This window comes from Osmia lignaria, chromosome 2 (genome assembly GCF_051020975.1).
Source record: "Osmia lignaria lignaria isolate PbOS001 chromosome 2, iyOsmLign1, whole genome shotgun sequence".
NCBI lineage: Eukaryota > Metazoa > Arthropoda > Insecta > Hymenoptera > Megachilidae > Osmia > Osmia lignaria.
In genome coordinates this window covers 12033777-12059419 of record NC_135033.1, presented here as the reverse complement: position 1 = coordinate 12059419, position 25643 = coordinate 12033777, and the positions used below count along the sequence as shown (strand labels likewise).

General features: G+C 34.7%; 1 protein-coding gene across 1 annotated transcript in view; it reads right to left on the bottom strand.

The window, feature by feature from the left end:
* Positions 1 to 25155, bottom strand: part of 5-HT7 (5-hydroxytryptamine receptor 7) — an 87233-nt gene extending 62078 nt beyond the window's left edge. Inside the window, exon 1 of the mRNA XM_034329945.2 lies at positions 24345 to 25155. The gene's annotated coding sequence lies outside the window, so the exon portion shown is untranslated. The remainder of the gene's footprint in view (positions 1 to 24344) is intronic.
* Between the last annotated feature and the right edge of the window lie 488 nt (positions 25156 to 25643).

The following is a 25643-nucleotide window of genomic DNA, read 5'->3' as shown; positions in this document are numbered from 1 at the left end:
CGTGTTGATAAAAAGCTCGTTCCCATCTTTAGGGGGAATTCATCCACCCTCGAAAGTTCGAACCTCGACTAGGTTCAAATAAAAAGCAGAAAACGTGGTTCACGCTGTACCGATGGATTTCGTGGTCGTAGAACGTACAATCAACCGGATGATTTATGAGTACCCTGCAATTTTTTGCGCATTTCGTCCCGCCTCGCATAATTTCCTTCGCGAAACTGCGCCATCATCGTCACGCTTCCATCCAGGATCACGCTGCTTCTACGATAAACTTTGAAAACTGCTTTCTTCCAGATCCATTATGCTCTCTACTCGTTGAGTGACGTCTTTCATTTTCTGCTTTCCTTCACATTTTTCTTTTTCTTTTTTCCTTTTTCTTACCTTGTGAACAACGTTCAGTTTTACTTTCACGCTACTCCTATGAACTCTCCGTCAGAATTTTAATTCGGGACAAAAAGGGATTACAATGGACGTGATTCTTTTGTGCAAATAATGAATCTTAAGTGAAGTGAAACCAAATGGGTTACAAGCGACCCATCTAATTACGCCGGTGTGAAAATTATAGTAGGTTGGCAACTTTCCATGTATACTGGAATTTCATAGCGGAGGGAGAAGAATTCGTTAAAAAATTATTTTAAATTTGGTGTTGGAAATGATAAACAAATTCTCATTTTACAAATGGATCATTACTTTCGTATCGTATGAAAGAGAAATTAAATAGCATTGATTGAATATCTGCTGAAAGCACAATAATCTGAAAGGTATTTATCGAGGATTTATCGAGGTAACTCTTTTCAATTATGCTGTAAATTATGCATCGAGATATTCGAGATCTATAGAGAGCAAGTTGCAATATTAATATCTCCAGTGAAATCAGAGCTTCACCAGGAGCGTTATTGCATCGTGCGTGGCCATGTAGGCCCCCAGAGTTTGGCACATCGTTCCATCCACCTATGCATGTACCTGCGCATTACAACCTACGATCCTATTACGTGCATCACGTGAATTGATCATAATGCTAGATGATGAGTACATGCGCCGTTCTATCATAATTGCGTTCTGGTATTCCTCTGTAATAACGAAACCAGGCTTTACTGCTTGAACGACGTTTAATACCTACTTGTCGAAATTGATCAAATAGAATACATTTTCCCCTCATATATTTCACCCTACTGTAATAATCAATTAACTTCAGTCACTTTTATAGAATTTTCGATATTATGATAGAGACTCTATTATTTGAAAAAATAGGGAAAAAAGAAAATTGATACAAATTTTATGATAAATTCCAATCATTGGTACTTAAAATTATGGGATGTGGTTGTTTAAATTTTGTTCTGGATTCATTGCACAAATTGATCTGCAACAGCCTAATAATTGCAGTCTTATTCAACCCATAAATTGCAATTACATTTACTCTAGAATTGCTAGTTAAAGTTCCACCCCTAAGTGGATCACTATTATCGCCGTATTAACTGTGGCTGGTAATTACACTTGCAGACACTTCTGCTGACCCGACATTACGAATTATCGGCTTTCTGCAGGAATCATTTGTCTATTGTAATATTAATTATTAATCAGAAGCCCGATAAAAAATGTAATAGCACCTACTGACTAGCACCTAGTTCCCTACTGATTATTTCCACGATATTCAACTAGTTTAATTATTTAAAATTTCAAATGCCTAATATGAGGATTTTTAATGAAAGAATTCTTAATAATAATTCCATAAAAATTCAAACATCTTCCACAAATGAATGACGTGGCAATCAATGTATTAGAAAATCATTGATACGATGACCGATCTAATGAAATCAAGAAATAACGATATTTTGGTAAATTGTCCGAAAACAAAATGTTCACCCACGTTGCTACCTATTCTATGTCTTTCTCAGCGAATTCTCTTCTACGATAATTTCGAAACAGACCGCGTACGAACAAATTTCGATCAATTAACGTGCTCGTGTCCGGTTCCCTAGCATTTCACAAACAAACAATGGCTGGTTATCAGAGGGAACTCTGTAGCTATGCAGCTGTGTCCATCAATCACATATCAATCGAAACAGCCAATTCACACGTGCGGTGTTAAACCGTGTTTCATATAATGTGGCTAATTTACCGAGCAGCCAATTCCTCGTCGAACCAGATGCCGATTAATCCTCTAATACATACGCAATTTGTTGCGCTCCTAATAATACACGCGATATGATTACCATTCTCTTGAACAATCTCATTTGTATTGGGAAAGTCGGCTGGATAATTTCCATATCGATAGAGAGTTCGAGAAAGAGACGAAATATGAGCTGATTAATTGGCAATTTAATTTCTCTCCGAGTGATTGAAATGTTTTTATTATTGAATTGATTGGAAATATAATTAGTTTTTGTTATGTGAGGAATGAGTTTATAAAGATTTTAATAACGTTATTTTGTAAGCTAATTTTTGTTGAAGATTGGAAAGACTTCTCTTGAACCGATTGATCATGTTTCAATTATTAAATTGATTGGAAATCGATAAAAAATTATATAATATAAATTTTGCTTACATAACGAAAAAAATTATTTAATTAGCGTGTAATTAATATTTTTTATTGGAAACTTGTAATACTTTCTTCGATGCGATCGACTGATTATCAAATTTTCTAGGATGTTCCAAGTGTATGTCAAAAAGAGACAGTATTTATATTCATGAAAGAAACTGTTGAAACGAGATCGATGAAAAATAGACTCACATTTGGGTTATTCTTTTGCTTCATGAATATCGATGAGAGTACAAGAAAAAAAAAATTTATCTCACGGAATCAGGTTTCTGTATCGTGTTCGAGGTTGAAAATTAAGGAGCTGTCTTTACAATTTTTCCCCGGTGATAAGCCGGAAAATAATACTTTGAAAAGATGTTGTCTCGTCTTATCGGAAGTTCTGTACGCTAATGAAGATTGATCGTAACGAACTCGACCTGCGCTTGGCGAATAGAGAAGAAGGTAAATCGAATCGAGTACTTTCTTAGGTAGAAAAAGAGCAATTTCCCTTAACGACATTTAAATGAATTGTGACGGGATATAATTCGAAAAGACCATCGAGGAACGGTTCAAGCTTCTTCCCTTTATTTCTTAGTAATCAAGAGAGCAAACTTCTCTTTTCTAGCAAATTGGTATAAAATACAAATAAATAGGAATGGATTTATCAAAATATCGAAATCCAAGATAATTTCAAAGTTAGATTCTAATAATTATCTTCCAAAAAATAAATTAAAAACTACATTAAAAATTACATTCCTTCAAAATTTAGAAGAATAAAAAATTGCATTTTTATACCAAAGTTGAAATGGGTTAAAATCAACCGAGAATGCACGTGTACACTTAAATCCACACTCTCGTATATGATTCGCACAACTCACATCGAACAATGTCCGACGAGAACAGGTGTACACGTTCGCTAACATCGTTAGAAACACGTGGTATTATTAATTTGTAACGAAACAGGGGCACGTTAACATGCTCAGTGCGTAGCTATGCGTTAATTAACAAAGCGTTACGTTGGTAGGTACTAATTCGCCAAAGAGCTGAATGGTTTTGTCCTATGTGATACTGAACAACAGTACATTGTGTACACCAAAAACAGATTGAGAAGATAGTAGTATTACAATAATTGAGGGACAAAATATCTCTCTGGTTAAATTTAGAAAAATTTGAAAAGAGAAAGGAAACAATGATACATAAATAAAAACTTTATTTACTTAAGTATGTAAATGACCATGTATAGGTATCAGGGTATGGCACGGTAAGCTACAGTATTTAAAGTAATTATATTATTAGTTCTGTGTATACCTTTTATCCGTAATTTCCATTAGCAAAATTAATAAGGATAAGTAAGTAATGACGATTATGAACGGAAAGGGTTAAAACGAAAATCTTTAACAGCTCGTTCGAGCATGCCTGTAAGCAATTGTGTTGTATTAACTGTCGTTTGCCTTCAACGTCGACGATCGAGCTTGTGTGTTCATCGGTGCTCTTTCAATATTTGCTGCGACGAGGGTCCTGGTTCTCGGATATCGTCTGGTAATTGCGTTTCCCAGGCTGAACTAGATGTCCTCCGATTTTTCTTCTCGCCCACCTCCTCTTCCTTTTCCTTTCTCTTTTATTTCGACGTCCTGTAATTATCGAACTAATTGCAATTTCTCTGGCGACCAATCACCGTGATCGACAATCATCCTTTAAAAATCTCAAAAATTCCTCCTTGTTTTTGTATCCTTATTTAATCATCCATGATACTATTTTTTAATAAAATCTATAATACAAATTTTTATATCGATGTATCATCAAGCTTTGATTTCAAGATAAATTCTTTTTCTAAAGAAATTTTTCTTCATAATCGTTTTGTAAATGATTTCCCTAGAGATATCTTTAAGATTCTTGATCCTTCGAAAGCACTTCTTCTTCGATACGATGCAGATGACGTGAAGTGATCATTCTCTTGCTTAATTACAAGGTAAGAATAATTGTTTCTTGGTGGAAACTTTCCTGATAGCAGTGATAATTAACGGAACTTTCAAAAAATATCCAGAGAAAGAAGACTAAAAGTTTAAATGGCTGTTCTTAACGAACCACCATCGTCAGAAGTCGAGGTGTTATAAATGATCTGAGTGCACGGTGGCGAATCGAATTTCCCTTGTCACACGAGGATGAGAAACGAACAGCTTGTCAGCTAGCTAGTTTCAACGAAACAAGTTTCAACAACTTTCGACGAGACACCCTTGAATATAATGTTACAAAGCTGCCATGGCCAATGAAATTATCCAGTTTACCAACCCTTCCTGTTATATACGAATCTAACATTTTTATTTATTATAAAAAATAATAAAATGAGCAGAAATTCTCCGAAATATCAATCGTGTACGAAATAAGCTTAAACGAACAGAGTGTGATCGAAATTCCTAATTAGAATTTCAAAACAGGTTGGTACATCATCTCTCTGACCGGGGACAATAAATCATTGTCTCTGGACCAACAAAAGACCTTTCTTGACACTTACACATGCACCCACATGTGTATCATAATAATTCGAGCTAAAATGACCCCAGCTTGATCCTGTACGTTATACCAACCCAGTGTAAACGACGTTTAACACGTGTCAGTGGTGAAAATCATTCCCTGAATCGGGGGGTGAAAGCAATATTTCCTGATTGAATACATTCTGTGTATAATCAAAGTACATTCTAACCACTCGATCAACCGTACACATGTGTACACCTGCAAATATGCCCTTTAACTGTTCGTCGAAATACCTGCACTTGACAGCTTCTGCTTTTGTTATTATTAACCTTTTGAATTTTCATTTTTGAAGCTATTTAATATTCACGTACAAGAAGAATTTTGATTAAAGCTATTTCTAAGTGGAAGATTTTCATATATTGGAAACACAGTATGTAAGAATTTAAAATAATTTTCATCAAACTTTGATGTTCTTGTATCTTATTAAATTTTGGATTCTTGTAATTTTAAACTCCTTTTGGTAATGCGATGATTTTCATTTCACAGACAAGTTTAAAGCTACTGACTTTTTGATGTGAAAAAAAGGACCGTAAAAAGATAGTAGGGTTTTATATCAGAAATTTTGTTTCTGGAATATCCACGGCTGATCCTTATAAAATGTTGCCAGTGATATTTCGCGAACCCTTCGAATCGGAGCAACGAGATCGAAAGCTATAAAAACGCGAATTACTACTGAAGGTATAACAATGGAAATCCATAAACAAGTGAAAAATAGTGCGCAGATGAAAAAGGTAAGAAGCAAGAAGTAAAAAATTCTAGAAACAGAAGAAGCAGATACTTTGTTTCAGTCTTGGAAATATCATATATTTGACTTTTATACTCGTATTTTCAAGAACCATGGAAAAGATTTTCCCTTTGCTTTTAAAGTCGTTTTCTTATTTTTATTATTTTGAAAATAATATGTAGGATTTCTTACATACACCCAAGTTGGCTATACCTAACAGAATCAATTCTTAATTCAATCATACAAAAGTATGTAGAAAAATTGGTTGAAGAATTATGAATGAAAACTGCATTAGAAACAAGGTATACCTTCCAAGCAAAAGTTCTAATGGTTTGTTGAAAATTCAGATATTATCGAGCGTCCGTCTACTTTCCTTGGTTCATACATAAAATATCAGCGGCGACGACGTCACTGCCGCAATACATCAAAGTCTATCGGTTTAAAGGGATTAACTTTGCTTCACTCTTATTTCGATAAATAAATTAAACGTCATGAGTCAACGAATCCGGCGGATTTACGTGCTAAAATTGTTAAGGGAGCGGTCTTCCATGAACGATCTTCGACGTTTCTTTCAACCTTTCTTATATCGCTTCCTTTCTTCCTTTCACCAAACACAATTTATGTAATTTCAAAGAAATGATTTTTCAATCGAATAATTTTTCTTCTTTTGATAATTTGGTGCTTTTCGAATAATTAAATCGAAATTAAAATGAAATTAGAACGGAATTAAAATTTATATCACTTTCAAGTTACCAAGGTTTGAATGTTTCAAAAAGGTTATAATCCATAAAAATGAAGACGTTTGAACCATGAATCACCCTCTCATTCTTGAACGTTTTCCAAAAGTTTTTCCAAGGTAGAAAAGGAATAATTCTCTTCCAAAGGAAACAGCAAAAGAGAAAATCATGAGAATATAAAACATCAAGATGCACCAAGTCTATTTCATTTCACCGTTTTTTATCATGCAAATCCCGTAAGGAGGATGAACGTTTCTTATTCGCGACGTCGCGTCGCGTCGTCGCATGCCAGTGACTCAACGACCTAAAGTTCTGAACCTCGACTTCTCTATGGGTGCATGATGGCGAAAGTTGAGTCGAATTCTGAAAACGTCCTTCTGGATACCACGTTTCTAGCTCGAAGATTGAGAAATAGCGGAGAAATCTCCCTTTGAGACTCTGTCATCGGGATGGAAAAGCATCTAACTTTTATTCGCATCATAACTTACAGGACCGATAAGAATGAAAACGTTCCATTGAATTTCTTTTACAAAAATTATATATAAGAAGAGTAATACCATTTAATTTAATTTAATGGCTAAACTCAAAATTGCATTGAATTCGTTATTTATTTAACCCATTGTCTTTTTAATTTCTTTAATGATCCAAAAGACTAATCGCGATAGTTCAATTATTCAAACGTTCATTTCTTTGGACTAGAAAGGAAGCTTAATAATGTATCTTGTTTCCGTAACTAACGATCGGATTTAACGTTCATTCCGAAGACATGCCTTCTATTAATAATTCTACTAATACCTTCCAGCAATTATGTCTGTAAAATGAATCAATTTGTTGTGATTATCTCTTGGTTGGAGAAAAATGTGAAAGTAGTAAGTTTCACGAGAACAGAGTATTATTTGGGGACGAAAACTCAAACAAGGTGTACTTGTATTAGAGTAGTTATGTTCTTCTTGTATTTCCGGAAATGTTTGAAGGATGAGTGTTCAAATAGTGTAAGCAAACAGTATGTGGTGAGAGCAGAGCTTTCGGGAGTACAGCGAAACTTTGAAAGTACTTGGAAAGTTTCGAGAGAAAGGAAGGTATGCTAAATCTGAATTTATTACTTCACATATGTGGGTTTCATGAATTATGTCGTTTCGTAGTATAGAATTCTGAATTCTAAATACCAAATCCCAAATTCCAAATTTACAAATTTTCTTATAAAATTTGTGCTCTAAACTTTACTCAAAATATTATTATATATACATTTCGCATATCTGGGTCACGACTGACCCAAGTTCCACCGTTCAAGGATTAAAGAAAAAACCTATGTCGTCACAATATTTCATTCTATCTGCAATATATCAAATTCAACCGGTTGCATCGGTACGTCAACGTAAAACAAATCAAAAGTTCGTTGATATGGGGCTGAGGATTTATTGGGTTTTAATGGTTCCTCTGGCGATCGTTCGGGAAAGCTTTTTCACCGTTTTTTTTTTTCTATAAAAAAAAAGAGGGCTGTTCGAAACGAAACGAAGGGAAAAGTAGAACGATGATCGAGTACAACGAGGCGAAATGATCGATGAATATTTTAAAATGGCAAAGTAGAATTTATGTAACTTTGAAGGGACGATGGATTTCTAAATCTCTCCTCCCTTCAACGATTGATTTCTCTATATTCAATTCTTTTTATAATACTTTTCTGCTTATCGTTTATCAAATTATTTGGAATTTATATCGGAATTATTAAATAAAAAATTTCATAGAATTTCCTAAATAAATGGCAACATGGTAATTAAAGTTTCGAAATAGAAGTTCAGTTTAAAGCGTAAATCATTGTACAATTTACTCTATATCCTCTCTAACATTGATCATAAACATAAATTGTCTAAAATGTTGGGAGAGAAACGGGAATCAAAGGTATCAGGATGATTTGAAAGGTTGGCAAAGTGGCTTTTATCGAGACAAAATATCAGTTTCGCGATAACTCTTCACGGTACCTTTTCATCGGTCGATAAAAGGCTAAGTCGGCCCTCCAGGGTCTACTTTGGACATTATCTGTAAAATTCAAGCAAGCAACGCTCCTAATGTACCATCGATTCTAATAATGGAGGAAACTCGGTCAAACGTCTCTCAAACGGTGCAAATAGTGAGTAAACGCGACACGAGAAATGGGTACCCTATCTGTTCACAAAGGTACCCACCACCATCGTTCGTCTTCGTCTTCGTCTTCGTCTTCGTCTTCGTTTTCCCAATGGTATCGGCTAACTAAAGCTGAATAGAACTTGCTTCGTCGATCGATAATGGAATTTTCTGAGAAAAACTTTAAGCCTGCTCGTGCTCTTTCGCGGTACGGATTTAATAATGATGCATCTTAGAACCAGTGGAAAAAAGAAAACCTTTCATTGACGTTTCTCGATACTGGTTCTATCAAGATGGAAAGTAGAACGATGGAAATTGTATGTTCTATTCTATTGTATTTATAGACTCTATGTAGTTTCCTCTATTGTCATATATTTTTCTATTTTGCCAAATGTGAAGTAGGAAATTTGTGATTCTATTAGAAACAATAATGAAATAATTTTAATTAATTTGATAATGATAAATACAAAACCTAAAGAAATTAAAACCTAATTATACAAAAATATCAATGTCCTTTTGTTATATTCGACTATTTTCTATTTTTCTCACTCTATTCTATTTCCTGCTATATCTATCGTTACTCTATCCTCTTCTGTACTTTATTTCCTTTTTCCCTGTCCACTTTGACGTTGCTCTATTCTATTTCCTGTTACAGTATCTACTTACACTTTGCTTTCCTTTGCTCTATTCACTTTCATGCTCTATTTTGATTCGGTTCTATTCGCTTTGACCTCGGTCTGTTCTATTTCCTGATCCTGTCTCTGCTCTATTCATCTACGGTTTCCTGTTGCTTTTTCATTCTTCCACATCCTTTATCAGGATTTCAATGAAAATGTACGAGTCACAAGTTAAAGCATCTTGATTAGCTCCACGTTAATTAGAGAACAACTCAGCTACTATAATAGAAATTAGTCTGTACATTTTTCGTCGTCGTGACTGTTTAAAGAAGAATCGATCATTCTACATTGAGAGTGAATCGAAGCAGAAAAAATGTTCAGGAAATAGAGAGGATTGGAACAATACCCGCATGAATCGGTGCAAACAGTTTTTGATTGGAAACGGATTGAATTCAAATTTCGGAGAAGATCGAACTCTTTGCACTCTAAACTTTTTGGCAATTTGATCGGGAAAAATTATTTTGAGCTGAAAAAGCTTCCGAAAGGGTACTTGAAAATGTTGAAAACTGGAATAATGAAGCCCTTTAACCTTAAGGACTTTTATTTAAATATAAAATATGCTTATTTTTAATTTCAAACGAAAGCAATATTAAACATTGGTTATTTTACTGTCGGAAGACTTGGTAAAGCTTGACGTATAATGTCCACAGAAATTCCTTTTTATGTGGAAAAAAAAATATCCGTGGAAATCGCGTTAACTTTACGAGGTTAGTTTCTCTGACGAGTTTTACAACGTTCATGTAACTTTCGTCTCTGCTTAAGCTTCAGTATTTCACAACTTCCCAAGCTTTCAAGATTTACCCAGCCGTTTAAAACGCTCTCTATATCTTTGACAGTTCGGAGACTTTTTATCTTCAATCATGTTTTAAGATCGCTCGACATTACGATCGCGTGTTTAAAACGAATGTTCAATCATTTTTCTGATAAACTTAGCGAATTAATTAATTAAATTAATTCATTGACTCTATCATCAATGTCAAAGTTCTGGTATTTTATATTGTACGAAGCTCTTTATATCTGTTTTTCAATTCATACGATATTATGCATCAACGAGTAATTACAAATAATTACGTAGAATGATTTAATTATTTTTATTATTCCTCTTCCGCATCGTTTTATTGCTACTTCAGACATTATTTGAAAACAGAACCAACTGGCATTTCACGGTAATAATTTCATACCGTTATATCGTGTTTGTGCGATGAATAATAAATTCATCGGGTAATATCGCTGCTTTGTTGATTGAGAACAAATAATGTCACGTTAATAACGCGACGGCGACATTTTATATTCTACCGGCAGAAAAGAAAGGATACCGAATCAATTTGTACATCTAACAGTTTCTCAAATTATTGATTAAATAAAATTACGAAAAATTACTTATTCGAAGCGAATTATTCCAAAGAGCAGTTTCATATTCACCAATTCAATATTACGAAATTTGCTAGTGGTAAGCCGGCAACGATAAAACTTTCTGACAAAGCCTCATAAATCTTCGGATCTCGTAAATCCTGATCGCTTCGGATGCACAACCGAAAACTTTCGCCACATTTCATCGGCCATTTTTGGCACGTTCCTGCACCGATCGGCTTATGCATGCTACGGGGATACATAGTTCGAATGTTTCCTTTACGTTGAATCGGATACCGAGACACGATATCCTTGGACAACAGATTTAGGCCACCTGATCAGGAACAATAAATGAATGAAAACCTAAAATCTAGGTCCTAGATAAAATTATATCTAAGTTCTCCGATCGTAAATAATACTAAATCATGGAGATTTGATATCAGAAAAATTGATTCGACCCTTGTGTGCCATTTTGATTAAATTTACCCCAAATGGAAATCCAATATTTAATCAGACAGTCTATTTATGGGAAATCTATTGATTTTTATTGAAGGTACTCGAAAAATTATCGTATCTGTCAAAAATTAATCACCCTGTGTACGATTTAAATTGATGAAAAATTTACTTTTTAAATTCCCTAATGAAAAATGTTATAGGGTCGATATGGATAGAAACGATTCACAGAGAGTTTTAGTGAAACGAGCAAGTATCCAGGTAGACTCAAATAGACTCGTTGAAAAATCCTCTTAGAAACGACATAATCCGGCTCGATTTAGCCCGAAATTAGAGGAGTGGCTCGGACTTCAAAGGACACTAGACGAGTTAAATAGATTAGAGGAGAACCGGCCACGGGTTTCTCTAAATCTGGGCTAGGCTGATTACAAGCGTCTAAATAGCGTTTCTCTTCGAATCGAATCTCGTTGAAGGTTCACGAGTTTCTTCGTTCAAGCGAACAGCAAGCAACTAAAGTTTCGATTCATTCCAACAACCTGTTTCCTCGTCTTTAGTTATTCATTTGATTCCGATGCATTTACCTCTGCTTCAGTTTATCCGACCATTCTGACTATAAATAAAATACCTGAATCGATGCATTTTTAATTAATTATTATTGTAACATTCTATTCTTGAGTAATTTCGAGGTAAATAAACGCAGTTCAATGACGATCATCCCGTGTCACGTACACCGAAATATTCACCAGGTTTCATTCAACTTCGAATACGTAGCTGCGATAGACCCTCGTGAGAATTCTGACCCACTTTCGCGAGCTCTGACCATTTCTAAACGCATTTTCAACTTCTAATCTCGTCCAGCTTGGAATCAGCTTCTTAGAGGATTCAGCGGACTTCAACAAAGTCTAGTTCCATAGTTCCGTCTAGAATCCACTTTGGATAACTTCGATGGGTTTTTGTTACATTTTGATAACTTTCGCAAAACTGGATCGACTTCTACAAGAATTGCTCCAAGGTTTGGACAGGAAAAAACTGATACGACGTTTTACGACCATCATAGAGATTGTACCATGGGATTTGCAAAGAAACAAGAGCTTTTGACATTTGCGAAATTATTTCTATTTTTGGAAAATTTCAATTACAGATGAATTTTACTACAGAGCTTCCAAATAACACAATACGTATTTCGTTACAGCATTTCCCGCTGTATCTGTATCTAAATTAGGTGGAAGCAGAGTCACGTTTGTCAGAGAATACAAAAGTTTCTGCGCTATGAAACAGGTGTGAAATTAATTAATACACAGGGTCTGGATTATTACGGATGCAAAGGGCCGAATTCAAGCTTTCACAGTTGGCGTGTGGTGAGCATTAAGCGACTAGCACCGTTTCAATTTCGAACAACAGTAACCAAAGAGGATGCATACTAGCTTGGACAGTCGAGATAGGAGTGTGTCGTATAATCCACGGATTACTTGATTCGGGATTAAGGTTACAGCGGTGACATTAATTAATGTCGTGACTCCGAGGTGCACAGTATGGCAATATACCGTGCACCTGAATTCATCGATCAGGATATGGTTCAGAATGGCCATTTTTCGTTTGATAAATCTTTTTAAGTAGGAGGAATATTTGAGAGACCAATTATTTGGGTTAAAATGGAAAATAGATATGAAATTATAATTAATGAGAACAGAAATAATTAATTTTCAAATTTAAACATTCTATTTATTATTTTATATAATTGCTATTCAAAATACTATTTCTGTATTGTTTTTTTTTTTAATTAGAGAAGAGAGAGAATGGAGAGAATCCTAATTTTAATTTAATTTCGTATTTCATATTATTTTCATTTTCTAAATTTTATACTGTACGTTTGTAATAAAATATTATCCCTCAAATGTTATCAACTAACAAATTTCATTTTACTTTTACTTTGAAAGAAAATAATCCTTATTATTCATCCCTCGTTGAAGTTACAACTGCAAGAACTTTAATTACCACTATTTACCTGTGGCTCAATGCTCAAGAGGAAACTGTAGCTTCCTAATTTGGAAAGAAAAACCTTACTTTAAAAACTGAAGCTACGTCTTAAGAATTTTTTAATGAAACTTTTATGCAGAGTGTAAACACAACTAAATGGCTGAAAGTCTTAATTACGGTTCTGGAGTCAGAAAATTGCACGATATTTACAAGAGAAATATATCCTTTTAAACTTACAATTATACGAATCTTGGGAATTCTACACGAAAATTTCTCCACGATAAAATGACTATAAAAGAGAAGAGAACTGAGATAATTAGAAAATCAAATGTTCGAAGGAAAACTTAATTTTCGAAGATAATCTTTGAAGGATATTCGAAATCGATTCAGAGGCAAACAGATTAAAGCTTGTGTCCATGTGCTGTTAAAACAAAGTTGTCTTACGGAGGAATAGCCGGCTTAACATCGGTTCCTCTTCCCTTATAAGCCGAAGCGAAATGCCAGTTGCTTCTGAATTCCCATCAGGGACCATGGAAAGTTGAGTAAATTATTACGAACACGCCGACTGGCCAATTATGTTCGAACGAACGCCATAGAGGAGAAGGAAACACGTAGACATCTTCTAATTGGAACCTGATTAATATTAGATAAATTGAGTCGTTTACTAATAGAGTAGGTATATTTAGAATCCTATATACGAAAGGAAAATGGATTCGTGAAAATCCAAATAGAATGAACCAAACGAGAACAATTTCACGAGGACATCTCGTGTTCTTTTCACGAAAAGTATGTCTCTTCTTCGAGATGCTATTCGATTTTCGCGGGTACACAATCGGAGACAAAGTTAGAAAAAAAATTTCGTACAGGAAATTGGTTTGCGAGACTGAAAGATTGTAAAGGAAAGTCGTTAGCAACGGAAATGCGTTTCTATCTAACTGTGGAACATCCGTCCTCTCCTTTGATACTTCTTTCACGTGTTTGCATCGAACACACAATTGTGATACAAAGTTCACTCTTTCTGCATTTACCTCGTTCTCTGTATAAATTTCTTTGTTAAATTGTTTCTGTTCGGTTTCATTCTTCGTAAAAGAATTGTTTTCACTCTTCATACTGTGATTCAATGATTCAGAAATTGACGAAGGTGTATTTATTGTAAATACAATAATGTCTTAAAATAAAATCAGCCAAACATCATTGTTTGAAAATCGCAAAATAAAGCGTTATAAATCACTGTTGAACAGAAGCGTATTCAAACTTTCCACAGCAGTACTAACAGACATTAATTACGTAGCTGAACTTCAACTAAAATGGTTGACAGTTGCTTTGAATTGTTGTAAACATTACAATAGGTACTTTACAAAAGTTTTCGTAGTTGTTACTACAATACAGAATTAGTCATCTAACTACTGCAATAAATCAAGTGTAAATTGTTTGTTATATGAAAAAAGTAGCAACAGAACCTCAAACAATATCACAGAATACCTGATCTTTCTATCTACCCCAACAAAGATCCTCTTAAAAATATGTCACCCACGAGTATCGTAACATTCGCCGAAGCTCTCCGAGATAAAGGGATAGCAAGATAAAGCTCTGCTTCTCCGTATGCTTCCCAAACACACATGTAACGTTACAAAATCCCATATCGACCGAAGGTTTACCCCATTTCGACCGTAAACCCAATCAAGTATTCTGAACGGAACGAACGAACGGATTTCGGCGTTTCGTGACAAACAAAGGTATCAAACTGTCAGAATCAAAAAACACCGAACGCGCGAACGCATATTCCCTCCCTAACTTACGGTTAATAGTTTATATAATCGAACCGTTAATAAAGAACGGAAGTTCTATTGTATACTTTTTATAGAATCAAATTCTCCCGTTCATAGAGAAGCGCAACGAAAGGGGGTGAAAGTGGGATCGATCAGTCGGGAACGACTCAGAGCTTGATGGAAATAATCATTTGCGAGTGTTAACTCGCTGTTAGATCACGTCGGTAGACAATTAAGGATGAATTCACGTGGAGACAGCTTCGACAGAGAATACTCGACTGATGTAATGGAATTATTCGCTCAGTCAGTACCGCGGAGAAGCGAGCGATTCTGGTCGATTTATCAGCTGCGTGAAAACATCTTGGAAAGCAAGTTTCTCGCTTAATTAAAGCATTTCATTCGCATTCGTTCGGAAAAGCGAGATTAAATCTGTTACCATTTCGAGCGATACCAGTAACTCTCTGAATCGAATTTTAATTAATTTTTCATATTCTTCGGTTCGATAACGTTTGATACCCCAGTGAATTCTTTTTACTTTCATTCTGGAATGATTTAAAGCAATTTCATTTATCAGTACTCTGGAAAGTTTAATATAAATATTTGTTATTTTTATTACCATTAATATAATATTTAATCATTGGCGTAACTAACAAATTTCAGCTAAACATCATAACGATCTACAAACACTTCTTAACCTGTTATGGAAACGACGATATATCTTGCATGGTACTTTAAGCATCGCCATTCAAGTGACAATACACATCGTACGTACACACTGAACGTGCTAAATTACGCGATGACGAAATGTTGCGATGAATTATTAAATTGAATGATTTGCCTGCCCGCACGACCGACCGTGCAATCGATATTTCCAACTGAAATGCTTACGAATTCATCTTACTATAATATTTATTAAAATTATTTTGTCGAAACTTGTTATTCTGATCGACAACATGTGTTCGAACATTGCAAATTTACATCGTCGTCAGTTCAATTTCATTTCAGTCAGTTTCATGAAAATAAGTAAATCGAAGTTTCACGATCTCGTTTTACGGATGACCGAAAATTACGGTTGAAAAATTTCCAAAAGCGTTCGAAATTGTTAGATGTAAACCACGTCAAGGCTATAGAGGTTTCGTGGATTAACAATCGTTTCTTTGAGAGATTCGAGATACCACGAAACGAAGAAATCTGTAGAATTGAATCTCAAAGGATGGCCTGAAAGAAGCATTTAAATAGCCCCTTTGAGATGGAACTTTGAAAGACCCTAAACTCTAGAAGAAAACGTTTACGAGCTAAGTAATTCTCCATTTTCCACGTTTATTGCCTCAAAGTTGTTTAATTTATTTAAAGAAAACTTTCTTTTGCAATCTCAATAAATTAGAAATAAAAAATTATTTCTACGAAATCGATACAATTTCTCTGTAAATGAGTAATTGACGATGATTAATTATTTTTCATCGTTGATAGATTAATTTACCATCGTTAATGAAGCAATCAACCATTACATTTATTTTAACCCTCTCGATGCAGGGAACGTACAGTATCGAGCAAAGCAGGCTTCCCTAAGTAAAATAGCATTGCAAGGGAAGCCCATTATATGAAAGTACATTAATTTTGGTAAGTTTTGACGTTGGTTTCATTTAAAAGAAACCATTTCTCCATTCCGGGTAAGCTTTTAAATTTCGGCGTTCCATATTTTGTGCGGTTACCTTACAACTACGAATCTAGCCAGCTTAATGGCACCAACACACATTCAAATTTCTGTACAAAAGTAGAATCGCATTTCAGAACGCAGCATGCAATTTCAACGTGTATTAAAATAAAATGTAGTTCTTCTGTGATACTCAACAAACAACATGTAATATTATAATGGTATACAAATTTCACTGTTCTTCCTTGAATTGTGAATAAACATTTACGAAAAATAGCACATTCTTTGGTGTATTTAATTTTTAATTCAAAAAATTGTTTCCAAGTGACCTTTCCAGACGAGAATTAAATTAAAAATGGGACTCTCTACATGGTCCGCCGAGGGTTAAGCAGACAGTTTCTATAATCTTCACGCAATTAAGCATTTCCGGATAGGATTAACAAACAATAACTGAACGAAGACGTAATTGCGGGACAAACAGTACTCGCTACCAAGGATGAGTATAACAACAGATGGGTCTGTGATCGATTCTGAAAGAATAATGAAATCTATTCTCCACCGGAAGCACTAATTACCAGCGGGATATACTCTGTAACTATCAACGACTATGCACAAAGTGGACAAGCTATACAATAATTGCAGCACTGACCAAGGTTCCGGCGTTAAATAAATAACGATCGTTGGAGGAAGAGCAATTAACCCTCAAACAATTGAGCCTGGGTCAATCGCGACCTATACTTATGAAACTAACCCAATATTTTTACCATAAGCAAGTGTAGAATTTTTAAACGAAAGAATTTGCAAAATATAGAAAATTGAAATAATGAAAATCTTCATTTTCCACTACATGAATTATTTCCATCTCTACTTTTTACTACCCGAGTGGTTTCCGTCTTCAGTGTCAATTACAAAGTCGCTTCCGTTTCAATCTTCACCGCGTGAATAATTTCCATCCCCACAGACTACTTTCAATTGCATTTCCCAATACTGTCTATCTTTAAAGTCTTCAACTATTAATTTCTAAACACCTTGTACCATCTCTTAAAGAGGATATCATCATCGATTTTATTCCATTCAATTTCCTTAAAGTTGATGTACCAAACATATTCTCTGAAAATAGATCTCGGGAGTAGTAGAAATTTATAAGAAAAATACAGTGTCTTTGAATCTTCTTCAGCGGAATTGAACGAAAGATTCGCAAGTAGATATTGGAAGAAAGAACTCGACACGAGTTTATATCGATTGCTCGATTTTCAAGATGTTATGAGAAGAGAAGATTGATTTTTCGAGTTTAATCAAACGTAATAGGGATCCTGAAAACGTTCCAAACACTCGCTGAATCTCAACAGATTTCCGATAAGGTTCGAAGAACGGTCAGCTTCGAATAATCCTTTCAGAGACCTCGATCCTCGAAGATTACTTGAAAATCAGTCAGCATGAAGGCTGGTGAAAGAAACGCGGATGTCTAGTTAACGATACACGAGATATAAATAAAGATTAATGTATTATTATATAACTAACAAGTACAGTTAGTAAAAAGAAATCATTATAAGGCTAAAGGTAAATAGATAAAGTATTTGTAGAGTCTATTTTTATTTTGGTTTATTCGTGAAATCGAGCTCTGTCACACATTTAACAACAAACACTGCTTCATGAATGAATAAAAATATACATGAATATTTTTATTTCATCAACTCGGTTTTAATACTAATACTCCTAAAAAATGCCACGAATTTTTCAAAGCATATATTTTCATCGTGTGAAATCATCACCACCCAATGGTTTGCGTAGCACCCCATAGAAAGTCAATGGTGATCATATGCTCATAATCGAACACAATGTTAGCCGCATGAATGGAGTAAAGTAAACTGGAGAAATGCTGAATAGGCTTGAGAAATCGGTCGCAGCGAATATCGAAAGAGCTGCAGACCGTGAAATATAAAGCAGAAATTCCTGTTGCTCGGAAAAATTGAACACTACGTGTCACGATAATGCCAGGGAAATTTTTCGCATCGACTATCGTGTCGCGTCGAACGAGAGGGAAAACAGAAATCCGAATTGTTTTTCTTTTCAGTTATCGAGTAATCCCCGCATGTTACTTTCTATTTTTCTTTGTACATATGTACTAAATATAGAATAAAAAATGTTATAACTGCACAGCATACATGTATGAAAGGGCACGATACGGGGATGAATCATATGGAACATCAAATGGAACACGACCGAGTGAAAAGAGGGCAAACGATAAACGAGGGAAAACGTGAAAATTTGAAATATCTCAACCTTGGCGCAATTCGAAACAATGCATGCGACTTGTCTCAACGTATATTGCTCCTATTTTTTGAGAAAATTTTATCCTGACTGATTATATTTGAATTACTACAACAGAAAATAGGAAAGATCAGAGAAAATTTAATGGAAGTAAACAAAATGGACAAAGTATGTCCATCAAGAGTAAAATACAAATCTGAGCGTAAAGGAAGTAGATGGAAGAAAGGATGTAGTTTTTCTTTGAAAAGGAGATTTTCATTTCGAATTTTCAATGAAGGATGCTCCACGTATTTACCTTCCATTTCGAAGCTTGAATCTTGTCGGTGCTGTAGAATCACATGCCATGCATTTGAAATAGCATTAAGCGTACAAGAATATTGACAGGATAAGGAAATATTGCAAAGTAAATTGTACGTCACGGTGTGAGTGAAAGCTGGCTTACATAGATAAAGTAAATAACACACATTTGCGGAAAGATTAACTTTTCCAATATTTTTTCAATCTATTTTTACTGATATCATATTTTTCAAAACTTTTTCATCACTTTTTAAATGAATTGACACGGTATTATTGAATTTCAATGTGTTACAAAAATTGAAATCAATTAAAAACAAAAGAGAGGGAGGGAAACAAGTTCATAAAAAATTACTTTGTAATAAATACTGCTATCAAAAATCTAGCTAAATTGTTGGAGAACAATATCTGAAACCGTAACATAATGAACTGACAAAATTTCATGACATAAGTTTTAAATTTAATAAAAATAACTATGCAAAAATTTCTCGTACAAATTGGTTAGGAATGGTTAATTTACAGCTTACAATTAGTATTGTTCACTGACGAATGTGCAATTTCCAGAATTGATTAGAATTTTAACACAGACCTAATATCACAAAAGGCTTCATCATTAATGTAATGACTGTAAAATAAACGCTGCAACGCTTTGTTAGAAAATGCATTAAAGGTTGAAGAGTGAAATAAAATGTACGTATTTCAACGGAACGGGGAAAAAACACTGATTCAAAGTAGAAAGTCTGTGGCACAATGTGTAACTAAAGCAAATGGAACCTACACGAACAATATACGAGTTATACGTTTGTTATTGACTAGCAGGGTAGATAAACATTCACAGAATGGGATTTCAATGTGAACAAAGTGCCGCTGTCGATAGATATTTGCAGCGACGTCATTTTGCAGCACGTGCTCGCGATGCAACGAATAAAATTATACACGATTTCATCTCTCAAATTATAAATAACCAAAATATTTTATATTTTTGTCTCGAGAAAAAAAGGCATTCCTTGATAAAAAAACTAGTCTCTCAATGAATTAAAGTGGGTTTAAAAATTCTATTATAGTACTTAAATACATATACAAAGCTCCAAATATGTTGCATTCATTATGCTCTCGTTTCACTTTTGCCCCGTTTTGTTTCAAAGTTAAACGGAAGAGTTTCTGACTCGATTAAAGTTGTGCTTGTGATAAGCGCCTAGGTCACTGAAGTCACCTGTTAACTATTAATTTCGAATATCTGCGACATTTAAAAACTCTAGTGAAAATTAAAAATTCCAAAGTCGACTTCTCGTTCTTAACTCTATATTATTTTAACTTTGTACCGTAAGTTCCATAAAGATTAAAAAAAAGATCCTCATTCGCAGATTTTCAATTAACTTCTTTCAAAGGAATATTTTATTTCGCTTTTAGAATGAATTTTGATCATGGATTACAATTTATTTCAGAAATTCAGAAATTAATTCTCGTTTCCTCGCTCGTTTCAAATAAAATACGTATATCGTTTCTTAATTGAGAAATTCAACGGATCTTTTTCCACGCGAACTAACACGATTTTCGAACAAAAAGCCCGGTTATTTCAACCGCGAAAATATGAAACATAACTCTTCATACTTAAAGCATATTAAATTTATGCGCTCTGTGTAACGTTGCGTTTCAAATGCACAACCTCTCGTTTGCATTTCGTGGCGCGCACCGTAAAAACGACCAACACCGGCGAACAAATGAGACGAAATGAAACAAAATATCGAGCGATTAAAACGAAAGAAACAGGATTACGAGGATTCTGATGAGAAAAGTTATTTTTTTCTTTCCACCGGTTGTACGGTAACCCGAGATAAGTGATATTTAAAGAGGAAAACGTCGATGGAAAGAGAAATACGCTCGGACAGGGTTCTACTCAAATATTTTCTCTCCAAATACGAGAAACATAATTATGACGAATTCAAACGAAAGACAAATTAACGATGTCGTTTTCCATAGCCGAGCATCAAAAACGAAATTATTTAGAAGCAGACATGTTGGTATAACATGCTTTTTTAACCCCTTTTTAAAAAACATTTAAATGTCCCCGTTGAAATTTGTAATTATTAACTTTATCTAAAATTAATTAATTAACTCGTGTCACGTACAATAAATTCAAGCTAATCAGCGTATCTTCTACGTTATTCCATCATGGTTTCATTTTTGCAAAAGAAATAATAGGTAAAAAGAAATTTCGAATTAATAAATATCCAAGGTAGATGAAAAATCCCTGAGAAGCAATTAAAAGTTTCAGGAAGAAACATAATTATAACGAATCAACGGTATCCTTCTTCGTAGTTGCGTATTCAAAACAAAAATCATTTTAATGATGTTGCAGTACATATAGATAATTTTTTTTCTACATTCCAGTTGGTTCACTTTAGCGGAAAAAGACAGGAAAAAAGGGAATGTTGAATCAGCGAGTACCCGGGGCAAATGGAAAATCTCCGAGAAGTAATTAAAAGCTTCACGAGAAACATAATTCTACATCTCGCGCAATTACAGATGGAAGCGATACAAGGGGGAAGAAGGAGCTCAAAGGAAGCACCAAAGTGTCTTGAAAAGTTAACTCGTTGCGGTTTAAAATAAAATTTAAAAAAAAGAAGGTCGGGGTTAATTTCATCCGGTCTCTTTCATTCTTTTACCCAGATAATCCCTCATTGCTCATAAAATCTCGTTAATCCGAGGTTCAAGGGAGGAATCTTCCCTTTTTCGAACCAGTATTTTCGTCCTCGGTATTTTAGCTGATTATTTCACATTTGCAACTTTCACGAAGCCTGTGAAAGAAACTGCACATAGCCTCACGAAAGGACCTCTTTAATTAAATTAAACAATAAAGTATGATCTGTAAATTTTATAAAATATGTTTGAAATTATTTATAAAGAAACATGAGAAAATAGAATGTAATAACTAAAGAAAGTTTTAGAAGTGTTTTATAAAAATGATAAAAAATTTCATTAAATTTCATGGCAAAATAAGTACACCTTATACAAAGAAGATTATCTATGTAATAAAAAAGAGAATGCAAAATTTTGATGTCAGAGGTTCAAAAAAAAAAAAAAAAAAAAAAATGGGTGGTTAGATTACAACACATAACACCCTTTTCATTCAAGATAATCCGGATGAAACACATTTAATTTTTTCCTTGCTTCAAACCGTTACTTTTTAGTATTCTTTTGCAAGTGTATAGTTAAAAATATTTTATAATTTCGGCATTGATGATTTTTGCATCCACCTTTTTATTTATTTATTTAATGACATATTCTCCCTTAAGGTGATTTTCTAATCAACAATGTTAATTGAAATTTTGTTATTAACAAAAATAAAAGAATAGCAATGATGTTATTTGTCGATATCGATCGATCTCCAACTAATTTTAGAAACTATCCGTTCCAGGAAAGCACCCTATCTGTTACTACCGTTTACTCCACTCAAATAGCACTAATTGCAAGAAGTCAAGATTGTTAAGGTCTCAAGGATCTCGTTCGTTCGAGAACAGAGTTTCATCGGTCGAAAACGCAATGAGTAATCAAGGGAATCGTTGCACTTGAGAGCCTTGAAGACGTCGCGTGTGTCTTGTAACAACGGGATGATTGATAATGGAGCATTACCATGATATTTCCATTTGTTTTAAAGCTGCTTACACGTGTTAGCGTACTGGGTCAACGAGAAAACCGGGTTGTTCTCGTTTCTTGCTTACTCAGATCACTCTTTCATACTCAAATATTTGATAAATTACTAAATTTCCGATCTTAGTATTTTTTCCTACAGGATTATTTATTAAAATTCAGCAAATAATAATTTTCAAATAAATTTTTGCTATATTATCTACTGAATCCAAATGACCCTGTATTCGTTATATGAAAATTATGTTAGTTCACTGTTTATACCAAAAATAAATTATGGTAATTATAGAATGATCTAATTATAATTAAAATTAAATATAGAAGTAAAAATAAAGGTATTCCTGTCCCGCACAATAATATAGATCCTACACCATCGAATGTGAACATTAAATGTCAATTCCAATTTATGTAATTTATGACCAGGACATACGAGCGATAAAATATAAAACGCGAACGTGACATTTATTTCACCTTGGCTGAGAAAGTTTCCAATACTTTCGATCGAACAAAACCCTATTAATTCTCCCTGTCAAATAATTACAGGGGACATGTGTTTATTAAGTAAACATCGGTGACAATTTATCGATTTATTCTTTCGTAGTAACCTGTTTACTAATACTGTCCGATACACCTTCATAAATATTGTTTCAAACCTCGTGTTAATTTATATCGTGAATAATTTGCTTCTAACATCAAAATCTCATTACTGTATTTTAGATTTCAATTTTCAATTCAAATATTTTTAATTTGAAAAACTTGTATAATTATTATCATAATCAGACTTTCTAAATTATTACTGTCTATTAATTGTTAATTACTTTTCAAGAAAAAAATTTATTCTATTATATTACAAATGTCAGACTGTCTATGTTACAAAGTAGTGTACAGTGTTATTAATCTCAATTTTAAATGAAATCTATCTATCTCTATAGTCTACCCACGTCTCAATAAACACCTCAATAAATAATCACTTTAAACAATGCATCTCATAACGAGCTTATGACCTCGAAAGTTAACATTGCAGATCCTGCACAGACTAAAGAATTATCATAAGAACATAGTTATCTATGTAACACACATACCCAAGCCTATAGTGGCATATGAAGGAATCGTTTAAAAACTTTTTTCTCCGAAGCAACGATCGACCTTTCCTCGAAGTGCACCATGTGCATTCGTCGACTAAGAGAAGAGGTCGATACGAACCAATTTCCTTTTCATCGTTCCATCTAACACGCTTTTATCCCCTCTTCCCTTTTACCTAGCGAACACTAACCCCGACATCGAACATTAAGGTTAACCCTCTACAGATGAGCTACCATATTTGCTACGTAAATGATAGTTCTCCTACTGTCATGTATTACTTCATTCTAATGTAACTTTTATTCATAATTTGAAGTAATAAGAATTTTTTTTAATTATTCTCGAAATTTGTGGCGGAAAAAATAAGTCTAGCACGAATGTGATCATAAAGTCCCAAACGATCGGATGTCGTCATAAGACATCGCGCCTATCACAATGGAGTGGCATGACCACAACCATAAAAAATTTATAACTCGGTCCTCGCAGATAATTTCCGATTATTTTCCAAGGTAAACGTATTAAGATTAAAGAAACTTGCGTACCTGTGCAAGCCGTGACACGCGATGCTCATGTCGAAGGTAGCAAGTTACCGGATTCCTTCAGCTTCCTAACTTCCACGGATCGATCGTCGATCCCTCATCGATTCGTTCCTCTCTCGAGTATCACCAGAACTGGTTCATCACAACACTCCTCTAATTAATGTTTCGACGACACTTGTAACTAACCAGCTGGAGCTGTTATCAACGTCGAACGAACGAACGAAAACAAAACAGGTGCGTCGACCTTTCTGTCCGTCTCACGGCTGTTCCGTTGATGTTCTCTTTGTCCCACAAGCAGAGAAACTGACGCGCGCCCGGCTTCACTGATATTCCAACGAAATAAACAAATACGAATACACAGTCTCTTCGTGATACAGTTGTTCTTTATTTGTTCTTCACCGCGCTCTTCCCTCCTTTGACTGACAACATCAAACACTTCTTGGGAACAGGGAAAAGCAGTGGTAACACATGCGGCTAGCTTTTCTACCCCTTTCTTCTCATTACATCCTTCACTTTTCCTCGAATTTTCAACTTTTTTTCATCCCATCGACGAATCGCTCCATTTTCAAACGAATATATTCATAGAGGATCAAACTCGTTGACAGATGACACTTTTATCATTAACGCGAGTTATCTGATGAGTAATTAATGAAATGTTTCAATGATTGTTCGTGGAAGGAAAGAAACCGACTGAGTTGCTCCGGGTCAACTTCGTCCTGTTGCTTCGTTTTCCAAAGCTCGGGGGGTGATAGAGGGGGAAACGGATGTGCTCGCGTGTCTGCGAAGCGTTCCGGTTACCGACAAGCCGGCTTGACGTTCGTCGTACGACTAGACCGGGTTTTTGCCGTTGACCTGGACCCGCCTTGCGGCGCTTGCGCCGAGCCGCCAAATTACTATCCTATCCGGAAAACCGTCTGCTACATGACGCAACGTATCGTAACGCCCTATCACCGTCGTTTTCTCGTCCGCGTGCGTCCGTTCGGCGAACTTATTTTTCGCGCCACGGATCCCCCGCGAATTCAACCCCTAACTTCTCGGATACGGCTGTAATTCAAATTTACCTACACAGAACGCCTCAAAATCGAACGACGAAACTAAATCAATAATTTTCTATAAATAGAATTAAAAAAAGAATGTTTTTGTTCAAAAATTTTTAAGCAAATAAGCAATATTTTCTTGCGATGATAATTTTTTTAAATTCTCATCCCTTAACCTATTTCTTGGAATTATATCACACGGGGTTAATCTCCATTTTAGTACATGGCAAGATGAATTTCAAACAATCTGAAATGCAATTTCCAT